This window comes from Acomys minous, assembly GCF_964271855.1.
Source record: "Acomys minous genome assembly, chromosome: 6".
NCBI lineage: Eukaryota > Metazoa > Chordata > Mammalia > Rodentia > Muridae > Acomys > Acomys minous.
Window position 1 is genome coordinate 42,653,625 of NC_140487.1, and position 15,578 is coordinate 42,669,202.

The 15,578-nt window shown below is 48.8% G+C and overlaps 1 long non-coding RNA gene and 1 pseudogene across 2 annotated transcripts in view; one reads left to right on the plus strand and one right to left on the minus strand.

Annotated features, from left to right (window-relative positions):
• Nucleotides 1-878: 878 nt before the first annotated feature.
• The window catches only part of LOC311600380, a 47,804-nt gene continuing 33,104 nt past the window's right edge, over nucleotides 879-15,578 (minus strand). Inside the window, exon 3 of the long non-coding RNA XR_014780230.1 lies at nucleotides 879-1,492. This is a non-coding gene — a long non-coding RNA (uncharacterized lncRNA). The remainder of the gene's footprint in view (nucleotides 1,493-15,578) is intronic.
• Nucleotides 8,428-10,674, plus strand: LOC311599037 (proteasome subunit beta type-1-like; annotated as a pseudogene). Its single transcript has 3 exons — nucleotides 8,428-8,988; nucleotides 9,497-9,744; nucleotides 10,567-10,674. The product of its transcript is annotated as a proteasome subunit beta type-1-like (transcript).

Genomic DNA, 15,578 nt, shown 5'->3' on the forward strand with positions numbered 1-15,578 from the left:
TCATTTCCTCTCTTACACTTACTCCTCATGCCCACTTTCCCCTCTCAGCTTCATGTACTCTAGCTTTTAAGACTCTCTGAGTCCATTTAGTGCTGTGAGTGTTGAGGGGCAGTGTAGGACCATCTACTGGAGCACAGGTAGCCTGTCATGACTAGCATCCCTGAAAGAAACCTGTCTGCTCCTCCCACAGCAATGGCCAGTTGTCACTAGCTCCTTGGCTACAGGGGGAACTTTCTGTCCGCTTCCCTCCACATTGGGGTTTTCTCTAGCTTGACCTCCCCCAGGCCTTGTGTATCATGTCAGAGCTCTATGGATCCATATGTGCAGCCAGCACATTGTGACCACAGAGCACTATTTTCTTGCACTCATCCACTGCCTCTGGCTCTTAGCATCTTTTTACCCACCCCCTCACACGATGATCTCTGAGCCTCAGGAGGACCAGGCATGATACAGATGTTCTCCTTCAGGGCTGGTCATTCTGCAGGCTCCTACTCTCTTCGTGTTGACCAGTTCCCCCTGGATTCTGTAGGGTCCAAACTGGTTCAATACAACTGTGATGGATTCTCTAAGTGTCAAGACATGTGGGCAGCCTCTGTCTCGCCTGCCAGCTCCTACTGTCTTGACTTCATCGACTGGCATGAAGAAGGACAATTTCATAGCTATTCACCACATTCATGACAGATGGACCACGTGACCATCCTGTGTGATCCTCTAACGTACAAGTTTGCCTATTACAATTATATATTCAAGGGCCAGAGAAATGAAGTAGGCGGGCCATGGCTACAGCAGACCTACTGCAGGAGACTGGACACCAGTTATTAGCCATCAGCTCATGCCTTTTAAGCAAATGAGCCATGATGGTCCAATCAAGAAGCCGAGTTCCTGTCCTTCTTCCGGTCGCTGTGAAAAAAATATCCTGACAAAAGCAGCTTGGGAGGGAGGGTTTATTTGGCTCACAATCCCCGGCTACAGTCTGTCACCAGTGCAGAGAAGTCAAGGCAGCAGGAACGTGAAGCATCTGGTCACAGGCTACAGTCAGGGGCAGAGACAGAAGAATGTTTTAAGCTTGCCCTCTGCTAGCTTTCTCCCTTTCCTATAGAGTCCAGGGGTCCTCCCATTTTCAGGTCCCACATACCTATTAACGCAATATGATCTCCAACAGACATGGCCCAGGCCAGCCTGATCTAGACAGCCCCACGCTGAGACTCTTCCTAAGTGATTCTTGCTTGTGTTAAGTTGACAAAACCAACACAGTACCCACAGTAGTCACAGTACCCACGTCAAATCAGACCTGAGTTCTACATTTCTCACCTGCTTTGGCATCTGCTGTCTTCTGACTTATGTTACAAGAACTGAGTGGCTCTAGGTTCCTTCCAGAGAAATTCCGAAAAGTTAGTGGGCACCCAGGGTCTTCTCAGTGCTTGGGAACTGGGCAGAGGAAGCTCTATCCGGTTGAGGTGGCTGTCCCCTTTCAGCTACAAAGTACCTACAACTATTGAATCGCAAAAATTAATTTTCTGGATTAAAATAAGTACACATAAAATAAAAATAATTAACTAGAGGCAGGTGCGGTAGCATATGCCAAGAATCCCAGCACTTGGGGGAGGCAGAGGCAAGCAGATCTCTGTGAATCTGAGGCTGGCCTGCTCTACAAAGAGAGTCAAGGATAGCCAAAGCTACACAGAGAAACCCTGTCTCAAAAAAAAAAAAACCTAAAAAACAAAACAACAACAAGTTAGCTAACTAGAAATGTATTTGGAAAAAGAGCCATTTCCCAGTACAATGATAGAGAGTACGAAAACAGCCTGCAGTTCTTCGCGACCTTTCTACAGTGACTGCTGGTGGAAGGTGCCATTGAGCAGCAGGAAGCGGCAGTCTACCTCCTTGAGTTCATCCTTCCAGAAAACATCTTCACACACATGTCCAGAGACTCATCTTAGTTGGCCCCAGTCCAGTGAAGGGAGCCACCAAGACTAACCATCGTACAGTGTCGCTCACGTGATGGAAGGTGTGGCAGAGCATTGTGAGATTTTGTTGAATGAATCTGTCGAAGGCTGGAAGAAGGCTGTGGGAAGGTTGGGAGAAGAAGAGCATGATGGGAGCTCAGAGTGTGTGTGTGGGAGAGAGAGAGAGAGAGAGAGAGAGAGAGAGAGAGAGAGAGAGAGAGAGAGAGAGAGAGAGAGAGAGAGGGAGACTGTTGCGAGGGAGCTGAGCGCTACTCAGCTGGCTTTCAGGCAGACAAGTGCCTAGAATCTCCAGAGGGAACACAGCCCTGCAACACCTCAATACTAGGACACCTGACCACAAATAAATGATTAATTAGGAAGGCTAATTTTTTGTTCTGAAAATAAGTGGAAAAAAACCTGGCACTATTTGAGGCAGAGGGGGGACTTGGCAGAATCTTCTGAGAAGCTGTTTTGGTAAAATGTGTCAAACTGAAAACTGATGTGGTAGGTCCACTCCTAAAAGTTATCTCCAGGGGAGCCTGGAGGTGCATGCAAAACTTCACCTTAAACTGTGTGTTTACTATTACAATATGGCTAAAACTGAAAGCAACCTGAAGGCCCCATGATAAAAAAAAATACATCAGTGATTACAATAAGTTCATACTGGAATAATAGACAACAAAAGTGGTATTATATAACCCCCGAGGTTTCCCGAGAGGCCATGATGCATATTACCAATGAACAAGAGATTACATGGGGAAAACACACAATAGTGACTATAATACTAACTCGCAAAAAAACAAAAACAAAAACAAAACCCATGCCCAAAAGCACCCACACATGCACTCGCAAACATTCACACACACACATGCACACACAGGAGATGCATGTGTCAGCAAAGGCCTGATAAAGATGTTAAATCTCATGAGCGGTAGATGGCTGGAATGCATTTCCTTTCTTCCATTTGCTGCTGAGGGGAATTCCTTCTTGGGTTATATCCAGTGTCTCTAAAAGCCACGTGTATCTGAACTCTGGTGCCCCATATTTGACCAAGTCCCCTGGATGGGGAGGCCTGGTGGCACTCAGAGGAAGGATAGCAGGCTACCAAGAAGAGACTTGATACCCTATGAGCATATACAGGGGGAGGAAGTCCCTCTCAGTCACAGTCATTGGGGAGGGGAGTAAGGGGAAAATGGGAGGGAGGGAGGAATGGGAGGATACAAGGGATGGGATAACCATTGAGATGTAATAAGAATAAATTAATAAAAAATATTTTTAAAAAGCCACGTGTATCATCCAGAGGTGGGTAAACACCCGCACAGCTGCCTTTCCATCTTGCATTCATCGTGCTTTGAGCACAAATGTTGAAACAGTTGCTGATTGCTTTGCTTACTCTGGTCACAGCCATCGTGGTGGCTCCGCTGGGTGAGTCACCTGAGTGAGCAGCAGTGTTTGGAACCGCGGTGTCCAGCAAGGAGAAGGCTTGGTCTCTCTGCCAAATGCAAGGCCAACCATCTTGTCTACCACTTGGAAGGAATCCCACTGAGAACTTTAAGACTATTTTAACTTGATTAATTTCTCCAATTTATAAAGCTGGAAAGATTTTTTTTTAAAGCACCATTGCATTATCTCATGGAGCTGTTATAGATTTGAACCACTGATCTGCATTAAAATAGCCATAATTAGAGGAAACAGAGCATCTCAGTCGGTAGGGTCCCTGGTCCCTAGCCATCGAGCTGCTATCTAGACACTTAATCTTCAGTGGGGGACACAGTGTTCTGTTCATTCAGATATATCCATTCATCAAAGCCGAGATGGAACTCAACTTCAAAAAGTGACCTTGTAGTTGGGAGTTGGCGTCTGAGCCAGCAGGAAGTAGAGGGTACTGCCCGAGAGCTGGAGAGGCCTTGCAGGGAGGCCCTGAGACAATGCCAAGACCCGAAAACACAAAGCCTTTGCGGTTTCAGGGTCGCCCGTGTCTCCCCTGGTGTCCTCAAAAGAACAGCTGTCCTTTCTGAATCGGATGTGAGTTTCTCCAGCAGAGCCTTTGCCCACTAAAGCTAACGCACAGGCGTTTCAAAGCAGGCAACCCAGGCAGTTGTGCGCAGAACCGGAACAAATGGCCTACGTCTGCACCTTGGCAAAACTGAATGAAGGGCTTGGGTCCATATGAGAAGAAACTGGCTGGCCTCAGTATGTTCTAGTTAGTTGGCTGAGAAAGCCAAGCACAGTACTGAGGAAAGCAGGGCGGCTACCACTGTCCACCTCCAGCTCTCAGGTGATGCCGGCAGTATTAACATGGAGACTTGGTGTTAGGGACAAGTTCCATTAATACGTAGCCAACAGATAAGAACTGACAGCACCGTTGTCTCTGTTTTTCTTGTGTTCTACTGTATCTAGAAGGCAGTGTGCCTAGTGTGCACCCCTGGGTTCATTCTCCAGTACCATGTGTGAATAGACATGACGTCACATCCTGTAATCCCAGCTGGGGGATTATACAGAGGTAGAGGCAGGGTGACCACAAGTTTACAATCATCATGGCTACATATCAAGCCTCCATCTCAAAAACAGAAAACGAAAACAAAACAGACATATATAGCAAGTACTGGAAAACAAAGACAGACAAACCCACCCAATCTCTAGCCCTGCTTCTCTGATGTCTGGTCCTGGGGTCTTGGTGGCACTGCCTGGGAGGCAAATCTTGGGCTTCAGCACTACTCTTGCTGTGTCCAGGCTCCTGGCTCACTTTTGCCAACCAACCAGGCCTCCACAGCAAACTCCCTTCTCCAACTCCCTGTGGCCACAGGCCTGCTCACTAGCTTCAAGTGTTTTGAATTTCAAAGCAAATGAGCACATTGTGGCTCTATGTGAGGCCCCCACCATAGTAACACCAGAAAATTATAAAATAAGAAACCCTAAACCTTAGAGAAGCACCAGACCTGACGCTAATTTTGAGATTTTCAAGGGGATTTGAATGTGACATTGAGAAAGAGCAGGAAACTGGTGTTACTATTTAAAGTCTTCAGGAGGACAGCAATCCTAGTAGTGGGGAGCTTCCGAGAATCACTCTGGAGCTGAGGTGTTCTTTTTAAAGACCACAGTCATCTCCAAGCCCCGGAAGTGGAGCGAGGCACAGTGACAGGTACCAAGGACACATGCACTGAGATGTGCCAGCAGCCTGGGTTCTCCCAGTAGAGGCAGGAGGTGTCCAACTGTGTGACGGGGAGAGTCTAGGTTGCAGAAGCCAGGGGTTATCCCAGGCAGGGACATTGCTTGGTGCCTGGGCAGTTCAGGCTGCTGGGAAACTCCTCTACCTATCTGGAACCTAGTTTCTCCTGGCTGCCTCTGCAGCTTCCAGCTACATTCTCTCTCCCTCCCTCCCTCCCTCCCTCCCTCCCTCCCTCCCTCCCTCCTTCCCTCCTCCCTCTCTCTGTCTCTCTCCCCCTCTCCCCCTCTCTCCCCTGCTATTTGAGCAGGGCCTTCTCTGTATTGTTTTTTTAATCATAGCTTCTCCTCATTTAAGCCATTTTTCTTGCTTACTTGCTTCTTAGCCCTTGCCATGGTTGGCAGAGGAGCAGCCGTGGTGCCTATGGACACTTGCTAGGTAGGGGTGCATCCAGGGACTGGAATTCAGTGCAGCTGACATGTCTTTCCAACTCTGAGGAACTAACTGTCAGTACCATTGCTGTGCCCTTTCAGGCTGCCCCTACCTCTCTGTCTCTCCTGAGACAGCTCACCCGGATTATCTCCGAGAGCAGGCTAGAAACTCACAGAGGACGCTCAGTTCTTGTGATAGCATCAGGCTCGAAACGTGAAGTTGGAGGCCTTGTTATGGGACTGTGATGCTGTTCTGTGGCGAGGAGTCAAGCTGCTGTTCTCCAGAGGGACCCCTGCAAGGGTCCTTGTTCACGTGACCTGAGCTCAGAGAGATGGGTTCTGCCCACCGACAACCTGCACCCCTGCCCCGGGTCTGCCCAGAGATGATGAGTACGCATGCGCCAATGGTGGGCGTTAGCTATTCATGGAGGCATTGTACAGCTGCCTTGATTGCTGTTGCGGTGAGGAGACACCATGACCCAGGTGAGTTACAGAAGGAAGATCTTATTGATGTCTTACAATTTCAGTGGGTGAGTCCATGACCATCATAACAGGCGCATGGCAACGGGCAGGCAGGCAGAATGCTGGAGCAGTAATTGAAAGCTTAGAGAAAGAGAAGGCGGGGGTGGGGGGTGGGGGGGGAGACTGGGGGAGGAAGAGGAGGGAGGAGGAGAGGAGACACACCCCCTGCAATAAGTCCTAATCCTTCCCAAATAGTTCTACCTACTAGGGACAGAACATTTAAATACATAAGCCTACAGGGGGCCATTGTGATTCAAACCACCACAGTAACAATCTTCTCTGAGACAAAACATTCCATTTTAGCAGCAAGCTTGTTCTAAAAAGGTAGGTATATTCCATTTGGCAAAAGGGATCCATAAAACGCAGAAAGTAAACATCTGAGAAGCTTCAGGAAATCCGTGAAACCGATCAGATTCTCTAGGGCCTGACTTCCCAAAGCACATGTGAGCAGTAAGAATTGCTGAGAGACTCTCAGACAAGCCGAGCTGCCCAGAAGGCACTCAGACCAATGTGCTGCCTGCAGGCTATGCACCTCACTCCAGGATGCTAGCTTTTGTGACCCACCACCCATGCCGAGGTAGACTTCAGTATTGCAGCTGTCTCTGAGTCATTTCTGCTCCTGTAAGTAACCTGTCCCCTACACTCCTGTAAGTAACCCCTCTCCTATACTCCTGTAAGTAACCCCAATAAACTCATTGGTTCACCAAGTTGGCCTTCAGGGGCATCATTGCTTTGGTCTGTCACTGAGTTCCTTATCTGCGGTGAGACGGTGAGAGGAGGTTTATTCAAGTCTTCCCAGGAATAGTGTCACACATAGCAGGTAGCACTGTCAGATCTGCTCTGTGGCGACCATGTGGTATCCTGACCTAACATGCCATTACAAATGACGGACAGGAAAACTGGATATAGAGCAGTAACTCCAACACGTTTCAGTTAGATATTGGAGTCGGTGAATTTGGAGACACTGCCAAGCATATTGTATTACGCAGAAGCCAATACTGGGAATAGCCTCCCAGACAGGCCATTTACCATCTGGTCTGTAGACAGTGCCTAACTGTGGCCAAAGAGGAGTAACCATGTGCTCCTGAAGGAGGCGCTAGGGCCTAGACAGGGTGATGCAGTGACACAGTGAGGGCACAAGCAGAACAAGCAGAGGGTGGAAGACCTTCTGTCCGAAGCCCCCCGAAGAGCATGTCAACATTGATATATGGCGCAAAGAGTTTAGTTCACCTCTGGTTGAGATCGGGCTGGGGCATGGGGTTCCCAGATTCGCTAGCTCCCTGCACACATGCTGAGCCAATATCTAGGGTGTTCTCGGCTGCACTGAGACCAGCTCTGTACCCCAGAAATGCCTCTAGGGGACTTGGAGGGACATCACCAGCATCTTCTTGGGAAAAGACATCAGAAAGTAGGGAGCTAGGCAAGTCACTATAGCCATTTTCCTTGGCCAGAGGGTGGATGGTGGCAGGAGACCAGGCAGATGGTCACATGGCATCTGCAGCTGGGAAGCAGTGAGATAAATACTGATGCTCAGTGAACTTCTACTTTAAAAAAAAAAAGGAAAACAAATCCAGGACCGCTGCCCATGGAATGTCACTGCCCACATCTAGGGAGGCTCATCTCACTTTAAGTAAACCACTTTAGAACTCTCGTAGGTCTGCTAGAGGCTTGACGCCTAGGTGATTCTAGACCAATATAATCTAAAATCTATAGTATATCAATCATTATGTGAAGAAACATGATAACAACTGTGCTCCAAAGGCTGGACACAGGGCCCTCAGGGCCAAGACTAAGAGTGCACTGGGCCTGTAGAGCAAGCAGCTCCCCCAAGCAAACCCAGAAGGAAAGGATCCAGGTAGATCAAGGTGAGCGAAATTTGGTGAGGCCACGGGGCTCCTCTGTGTGTGTAAAAAGGGCAGAACTTCCAGCGCCTGTGAGCTCCTCCCTAACTCTCTGTCTTAGTCAGTGTTTTCTTGCTGTGGAGAGACACCCAGGGCCACAGCAGCTCTTATAAAGCAAAGCGCTTAATTGGGGCTGGCTCACAGTTCAGAGGGTCAGTCCGTTATCATCATAGTGGGAAGCAGGCAGCATGCAGGTAGGCATGGCGCTGTAGGAGCTGAGAGCTCTACCCTGGATCCAAAGGCAGCAGAAGGAGACAGTGTGCCACACTGGCCATAGCTTGAGCAAAGGAGGCCTGAAAGCCCACTCCACAGTGACACACTTCCTCCAACAATGCCACACCTCCTGCAATGCCACACCTCCTGATAGAGCCACTCCTTGGTGACCAAGCATTCATATATAAGTCTATGGGGCCATTCTTATTCAAATCATAGAGCCTCTGTGAGGCAGGAACCAATGTAAACAAAACTTCTGTTTCTCTCCTGAGAACAAGAAAGGCCTGTAGAGACAGGAGGAGTTGGGTGCGATGCTTTCCACTGCCGCTTACCAGAGACCGGACAGAGAGCTGGCAATGGGGCCTCATGGCTCCACCGACTCGGTACAGCTGCACTTCTCACCTCACGCCTTCAATGGAGGTACTGTATTGGCAATTGATGGAGGAGATTTTTCCATTTTTGCTTCAGACACTTGGTTGAGTGAAGGATTTTCAATTCACACCCGAGAGATAGCCCCAAATGTTACAAACTAACAGACAAAACAGTAATTGGCTGCAGTGGTTTTCATGGAGATTGTCTCACTCTGACAAAGATTATCGAAGCAAGATTAAAGATGTACAAGCATTCCAATGACAAGGCCTTGACCACTGGGGTGATGGCTGAGGTGCTGTCCACCATCTTGTGCTCAGGATGCTTTCCCCCTTACTATGCTTACAACATCATCCATGGACTTGATGCAGAAGGAGAGGGAGCTGTGTATAGCTTTGACCCTGTGGGCTCCTACCCGAGAGACTCCTTCAAGGCTGGAGGCTTGTAAGACCCCCTCCCCTGTGCACCCGCCATAGCAAGCATAGCAACAGTAACGCTATCTTGCAAGGCAAGACTAGAATAATAGGTTCCCGGGATAAGATAAGGCCTGGGGCCCAGAGGAGAAAGATAAAAGCATGCTGAGATAACAGAAACAGTTTGTCCTTGTCAAACAAGATATTTATGGTCGGCCACCTGGCCCAGAGAATGGGTAAACTCCCCTGTTCCTAGAGCCCATCTGATGACCGGGCCATAACCTCGCCTCATTTAAATTTACCACTCAGAGCCCTGTAACTATGCTTCTCGCTTCTGTACCCGCGCTTCCCGCTAAAATCCCTATAAAAGGCCCCCAAAAGACTCGCTCGGCGCGCCAGCCTCTCCAGAGACTGAGACGCCCGGGTACCCAAACCCCTACAATAAAGCCTCTTGCGTGTTGCAACCGAAACCTTGGTCTCGCTGGTTCTTGGTGGGGGTCTCCACGTTAAGACCACCGTGCTGGGGGTCTTACAGGCTCAGCAAGCGCCATGCTACAGCCTCTGCTTGACAACCAAGTTGGTTTCAAAGATAGGCAGAATGTGGAGCATGTCCCCCTGTCTCTGGATAGAGCCACAAGGCTGGTGAAAGGCATCTTTATTTCTGCAGCTAAGAGGGATGTGTGCACTGGAGATGCCCTCGGGGTCTGCATCATGACTCAAGAAGACATCAGGGAGGAGACGATACGGGAGCTGTGGCACAAGTTTGTTTTATTAAAAGGAAACGTAAAGTGTTCAGAAGAAGAAGGAGAAGAGGAGGAGGAAGAGGAGAAAGCGGATGAGAGGAAGAAGGAGGAGGAGAAGGAGGAGGAAGAGGGGGAGGGAGTGTAGAATAGAACTCTATAAACAGAAAGATTTGGTCAACACAATACTAAAGAGGAGTGACAGGCACAGCACACTTGCGGCTACAGTGAAGAGGCCTTAGGGTTCGTGGTGCCAGGTAAAATGGTGTCATGCTCCCCCAAATGCACAATGAATGGGTTCTAAGTCTGTCATAGTTTGAGTGTGATCCTTGAATTCACATTTGGAAATATCCGCACAGAGCTGCGTGCTTGGAGAGGGGCTGATGTCCTGCGACTCAGCTCTAGCAGGTGAGGCTGACCAGTCTTTACTGGGCAGGGATAAAGACGGGCTTCCAGCTCCCACTCACTGCCTTATGCCCTCCACCATGCCATCCTGTAGCAAAGCCATCACCCATCAGATGCAGAGGTCTGGACTTTAAACGTCCCGGTCCCCAGAAAGAAAATATTATTTTTTTGTAAATGACTCCATCTGTGGTTCCGTGGAAGCAAGAAATATTGCCTGGAGAGGGCTCCCTCGCTCATGTGACAATGTCATCTGCTCAGAAGGTACCCAGACCTTCTGATGATGAAGAGAGGGGAGAGCTTTGCTATGATGGGCAGGTGTTATAGTGAGTGAGGGTGAGCATCTAATGGGAGGGGAGAAACTGACGATGACACATGGTATCACTTCCCAACAGTAGCAGTGACTGGATGCCCAGGCTCTGCACGTGCCATTCTCATACCTCTGGAATCTTTTTGGATGAAGCACCATGGGCTCAAGAAGTTGACATCAGCCTCCCTTGCTCCATCATCACCTGATGCCATCACTCAGAGGGTCCAGCTGGAGTCTGAGTTTGGTGGACGTGTACAGTGAAGCTGGGAATCTGGCAAGCAATCCCCAGGCTCCTTCCTTCCCCTTCTACATTGAGACTTCCCTTGTTCACTCACCTCCACACACTTCAGTGGCCTCACCTGTTGTCTTGGGGGGTGCACACATCACAGGGGCTGGTGTCCAGAAGAATCTGTTTCTGACCTTAAGTTAGTCTGTTTGGTCTCACCAGTGGCTCATCCTCAGACAGCAAGGTAAGGCTAGCCCTGAGGAGGGAGGACAGTGGACACAGCTTAGTGTCTAGTTGGACTAACTGTCATTGGCTAGCCCATGGCCGTAAGCCCTCCACAGCTTTTGTGGCAGGTACATCTTTTATGTGAGAAATGGGGGGAAATCCCATGCACTTGAGGCCTTACCTCAAGGAGTGGTGCCATGGAAACTAAGGGCCTTGGGTACCATGGCAACAGAGCTGCAGGTCAAGCTAGTTGCTTCCTGCAAAGACGAATACTGGGACCCCTGTCCTACAGGCTGTGCTCCACACAGACTGAGGGGCCCACTTTCCTGGTGGGGCACTGTTCTATCACAGGCCAGGTAGGTGGGTTGAAGTGGGGTTTTGTTTTTCCTTTTCCCATGGTGTGGTCACCAGGGAATAGCATGATGCAGAAAACATGACATCTAATGATTTCTCAGTGTGGAAAACACACAGCTCTAATGAATCTGAACTGAAGCAGCCTCGATGTTAGACAGGAGCCATCCTGGGTTAGCTACAGGGCAAAGTTCAGCTGTGGATCTGACACAGAGGAACCCGTGGATGGTCCTTTACAGTGTACAGAACACAAGGCTGGGCAGCTGTGATGCTTACGGACCAGTTTGCCAATGATGCGCTGAGGAGAAGAGGACATAGACTTTTCATGCATGCTCAATGTAGGGTCAACAGAGTGACTAGAGAGTACCTCCATACGGAGCCGTAGCTGCCAAGCACATTGTGTGATGGACACACGTCTTTACAAGTGTCTCCTGAGTCTAGTGTAGGGTCAAGGATCCTAACTGTCTATGTGGACTCAGCCAAGAGGACCAGTGCCCCACTTTACAATAGCAGCCCTTGTACAATGAAACCCTGGCCCTTTAAACTTGCAGGTGTTTGAGGGCTTCCGTGTGACACTCACACCTGTATGTGAGCATCCTCACCCCAGCCACGGCAGTCAAGACTGTACAGAGAGCAGGGACTGGAAACATGAGATGCTTAGAACCATTGGTCTTCTAAGTGGACAGAGCAGTCAGATCACTCCTGGCAAGCCTCGGCCATCATCTATGAACATGAGTGAGTTCTCGGGAACTGCTGGGGTGGTGTTGCTGCCCCTTTATTTGCTGGGAAGCATGGCAATAGCCTGTCACACTACACATCTCAGACAAGAGCGGACCACCAGAGGCTTCTCCTGACCCAGAATCCATTTCTAACTATCAAAAGTGTGCCAAGCAAACCAAAACCAGTCAAACTGTTTCCACTCTGGGAATTGGGGTCTTATGGCTGGGTTAGGCAGTGACAGATGTCACTGAGTTGTGCGACCCAACGTGGTCACTTATCTGTGCTGTCTTTCTCTTTGGTGAAAGGAGGGAAGGAATGGATTTCTCGTTTCCCTCTAAACACCGGGGTACAAGTGTAAGGATGGCAGTAAAGATTCTCAGAGCACAGAGCACTGTGCCTTGTTGTACAGATGATGTCACTGCCAGGCCAGGCAGGATCCTGGATTTTCATGGCAGCATTGAGTCTGTGCATGCTAGCCACCAGGACCTAGTCACCTAGAAAGAGAAGGAGAGCAGGCCTGGGCACACTGTGCATGCTGCTGCAATGGGTGGCAGAGCCCAGGCACAACCGCAGGACAAGAGCAGCCTGTCACAGTGCTTGGGAATAGAGCACATCTTCCCAGGAGCAGTTCTTAAATAACAGCCAGGAAACAGAGACTCTTGATGCATTGTGCTTTGAGGACATAAGATATTTTATGTGTCAGCATAGGCCACAGGGATCCATTCACGGGGCTGGGAGGACCAGCTCTGCGGGCAGTCTGCTCAGAGGTCTAGGGTGTGAGAACATCCATGGGTCACCTGTGACCTCCCAGACCTTTCAGCTCTGCCTGCTTTTGTTCTATTCGCTTTCAAACTGAGAACACTCTCAGAGACAGTAGTATGGTGAGCACCTTGCCACGGGCTGGTCCTGGAAACAGCGAAGGATCTGAAAAGCCATCCTGGGAGAGAGGAGCAGGCCAGATGGGGAGGAGACAAAGGAAAATGCCAGAGAAACAAAGAGGAAGAGGCCACACGTGTGCAGAGAGCAGGAGAGGTGAGAGCACATCGGTGTGCTTCAGGTTGCTTTCTGCTGCTGTGATGCAGCAATCAGACCAAAAGCAACTTAGGGGAGCCGGAGATTTGTTTGGCCAGGTCACTGTCTATCACTGACAGAAGCCAAGATGGGAACTCAAGCAAGGGCTGCCTCATGGCCAAAGTGTGGCAGAAACCATGAATGAACGCTGCTGGCTGGCTCATAGGCTTATCTTAGCCAGTTTTTTAATACAGCCCAGAGGCACATGTCTAGGGAAAACTGCATCCACAATGGCACCTTCATCAATTAGCAATCAAGACAACCCCTCACAGACCCCCATAGAGCAATCCTGATGTGGAAAATCCCCCAATAGAGACTGTCTTCTCTGTTAACACTGGGTTGTGTCATGCTAACAGTTAAAGCTAACTAGGACAAGTCTTAAACATGTTTTGGGGAGCATAAGTCTGCCTTTAGATCCCCTTTCACACCACATGCCAGCCTGATTTTCACCTTGTCTTCTTTAATTCTTGCTTAGATTTTTCTTCCTCTTTAAAGAATCTCCCATAGGAGTCATCTCCTAAAGCAGGGAGGATTTGGAGGCGAGTCGTAAACTGTCTCTGGGATCCCTTTAGTACCCATGTTTTCTGGTCTGGTCTTTAAGATGGCAGTCAATGTATCTCAGGAAATCCTCAATAGCCCCAACAGAGCAAACACAGGAGGAACCTATTCTTGGCACAGACATGAGTTCACAATGCAACACCTTCTTCCCTGACAACATGGACCCTTGGGAGAGGGATAGTCGGACAAGGGAGGTACTTGGCACTAAGTGGTAGAAACCTTTGCCCACTTTTTATATGACTCATTACCTAGAAGAAACAAGTGACCTTCAAACAACGTTAATATTTTTCTCTGGGATGAGATCAAGTATCATTGGCCACTACTGTGTAGCAATTTTCTTCCAGGCTTAGTAAGATGCAGGAAGCTCTGAAGGGAGGGCTCTTTAAGACTGGGACATAAACACAGAAATTTCAGGAAGCCCCTGAAACTGACCAGATACACTAAGAACCTCCTTCCTGGAGGTTATATAAGTAGTTGTAAGGTTACACAAGAAGACTGAGATCTGCATAGGGGAGGCATTCTTTGGACTGGATGAGCTGCCTAGCAGTTGAGCAGAGATCCAGGGTTCCAACTTTCATGAGTCTTCACTGACACTGGAGTTGGCTTTTGGTGATGCAGCTGGATCAGAGTCATCCAAACTCCTGCACAGTAGCCCTTGTCCTATTTCTTTAAATAAGGTCAATAAACTCATTGGTTCACCAAGCTGGATTTCAGTGGTATCCAGACTCCAGCCTGTTGTTTCCCTTTCGAGGTCAGCAGGTGCATATTCATGTCTCGTGCAGCACTCCTGGGTCTGGAGAGAGATGCCTGGTTGTCCCCTTATACATTAATTCTAGCATCACTACATACCAACACTGTCTGCCAAATAAAACAGGTTTACTTTTAAGCAATAGCAATTATTAGTGACAATGAACGGCTGAGTTCTTCTGTGCATTTCTCAGGAAAGTGAGTGGTTTCTGTTCTTTGCAGCTACTAACAGTGCTGTACATGAAATTATCTCACAGATCTCCAAATGAAAAACTCCCCAGGCTGCAAGCATGTGTTTGCATGGCAAAGGCTGGCAGTTTAGGGAGCATGCATTCCTGGAGAACCTTCTCTGCAGCCATGTTCTCAGGCACTGAGGTGAGACCTGCAAGCTGGGACTGGGTGTTTAGCCGATAGGGAAACTTTACAGAGCCTTTAAGGGAGAAATAACTCCACATGGACACAGAGAGAGGAGCAAAACAGCCCAGGCTGCTTGTGGCACAAACAAGCTAACTCCTGTTGAGACATAACTTGGAGAGAGTGGACAAAAGCTTTGTCTCCATGCTGCCCTTGGAGGGAGGCTGGGCCCCTCTCCCTGCCCCCAAGCCATTACAACCAAGAGCACAGCTTGCTTATCTATTTGGTTGCTGAGTTAAGGTACACAGTAAGTATTCTTTTCGTGGGGGAACTAATTCCAAGTGTGACCAAATATTTTGAGGAGCAATAGATGTTTTGATGGGGTTAAATTAAAGTCTACAACCCCAGCCTCATTTCTCCGTTAGCAAGTGTCACCTTCATGTGCGGTGAGAGAACCATGGGTTCTGCCAACCTGCAGAACTCTGTCCTGTCCCTTTTCGCATCCAGGTATGGAGCTCAGTTTCAGTAAAAAGGAGTTGATGGACCTCACATCAAGTTGAATTTCACACCAGTCTTACTAAATAGAATTAGAGGTTTTCCTGTGTTTTCATAAATTATCAGACAAGATTGAATGTTAATTTACCAGGGCTTCACGGGCCCCCAAGTCAGCATCTTTCTTGGAATTCCTAGTCCGGAAAGTTTCCCATGAGCCTGTGCTGGTTCTGTGCTCAAGGGCAAGTTTAAATAGCCAGCAAAGGTAAACCCACTCTGCTGTACCAGACAAGGTTCTGTAGAGGAACTGGGCTAGGAGAGTCTGTAAGCGTGCACGCGCACATACACACCATAACTAAGAATTTATTGGATGGACTGCTTCAACAGTGGCCATCTGCATGCTGGCGAGGCTGAGAACCCA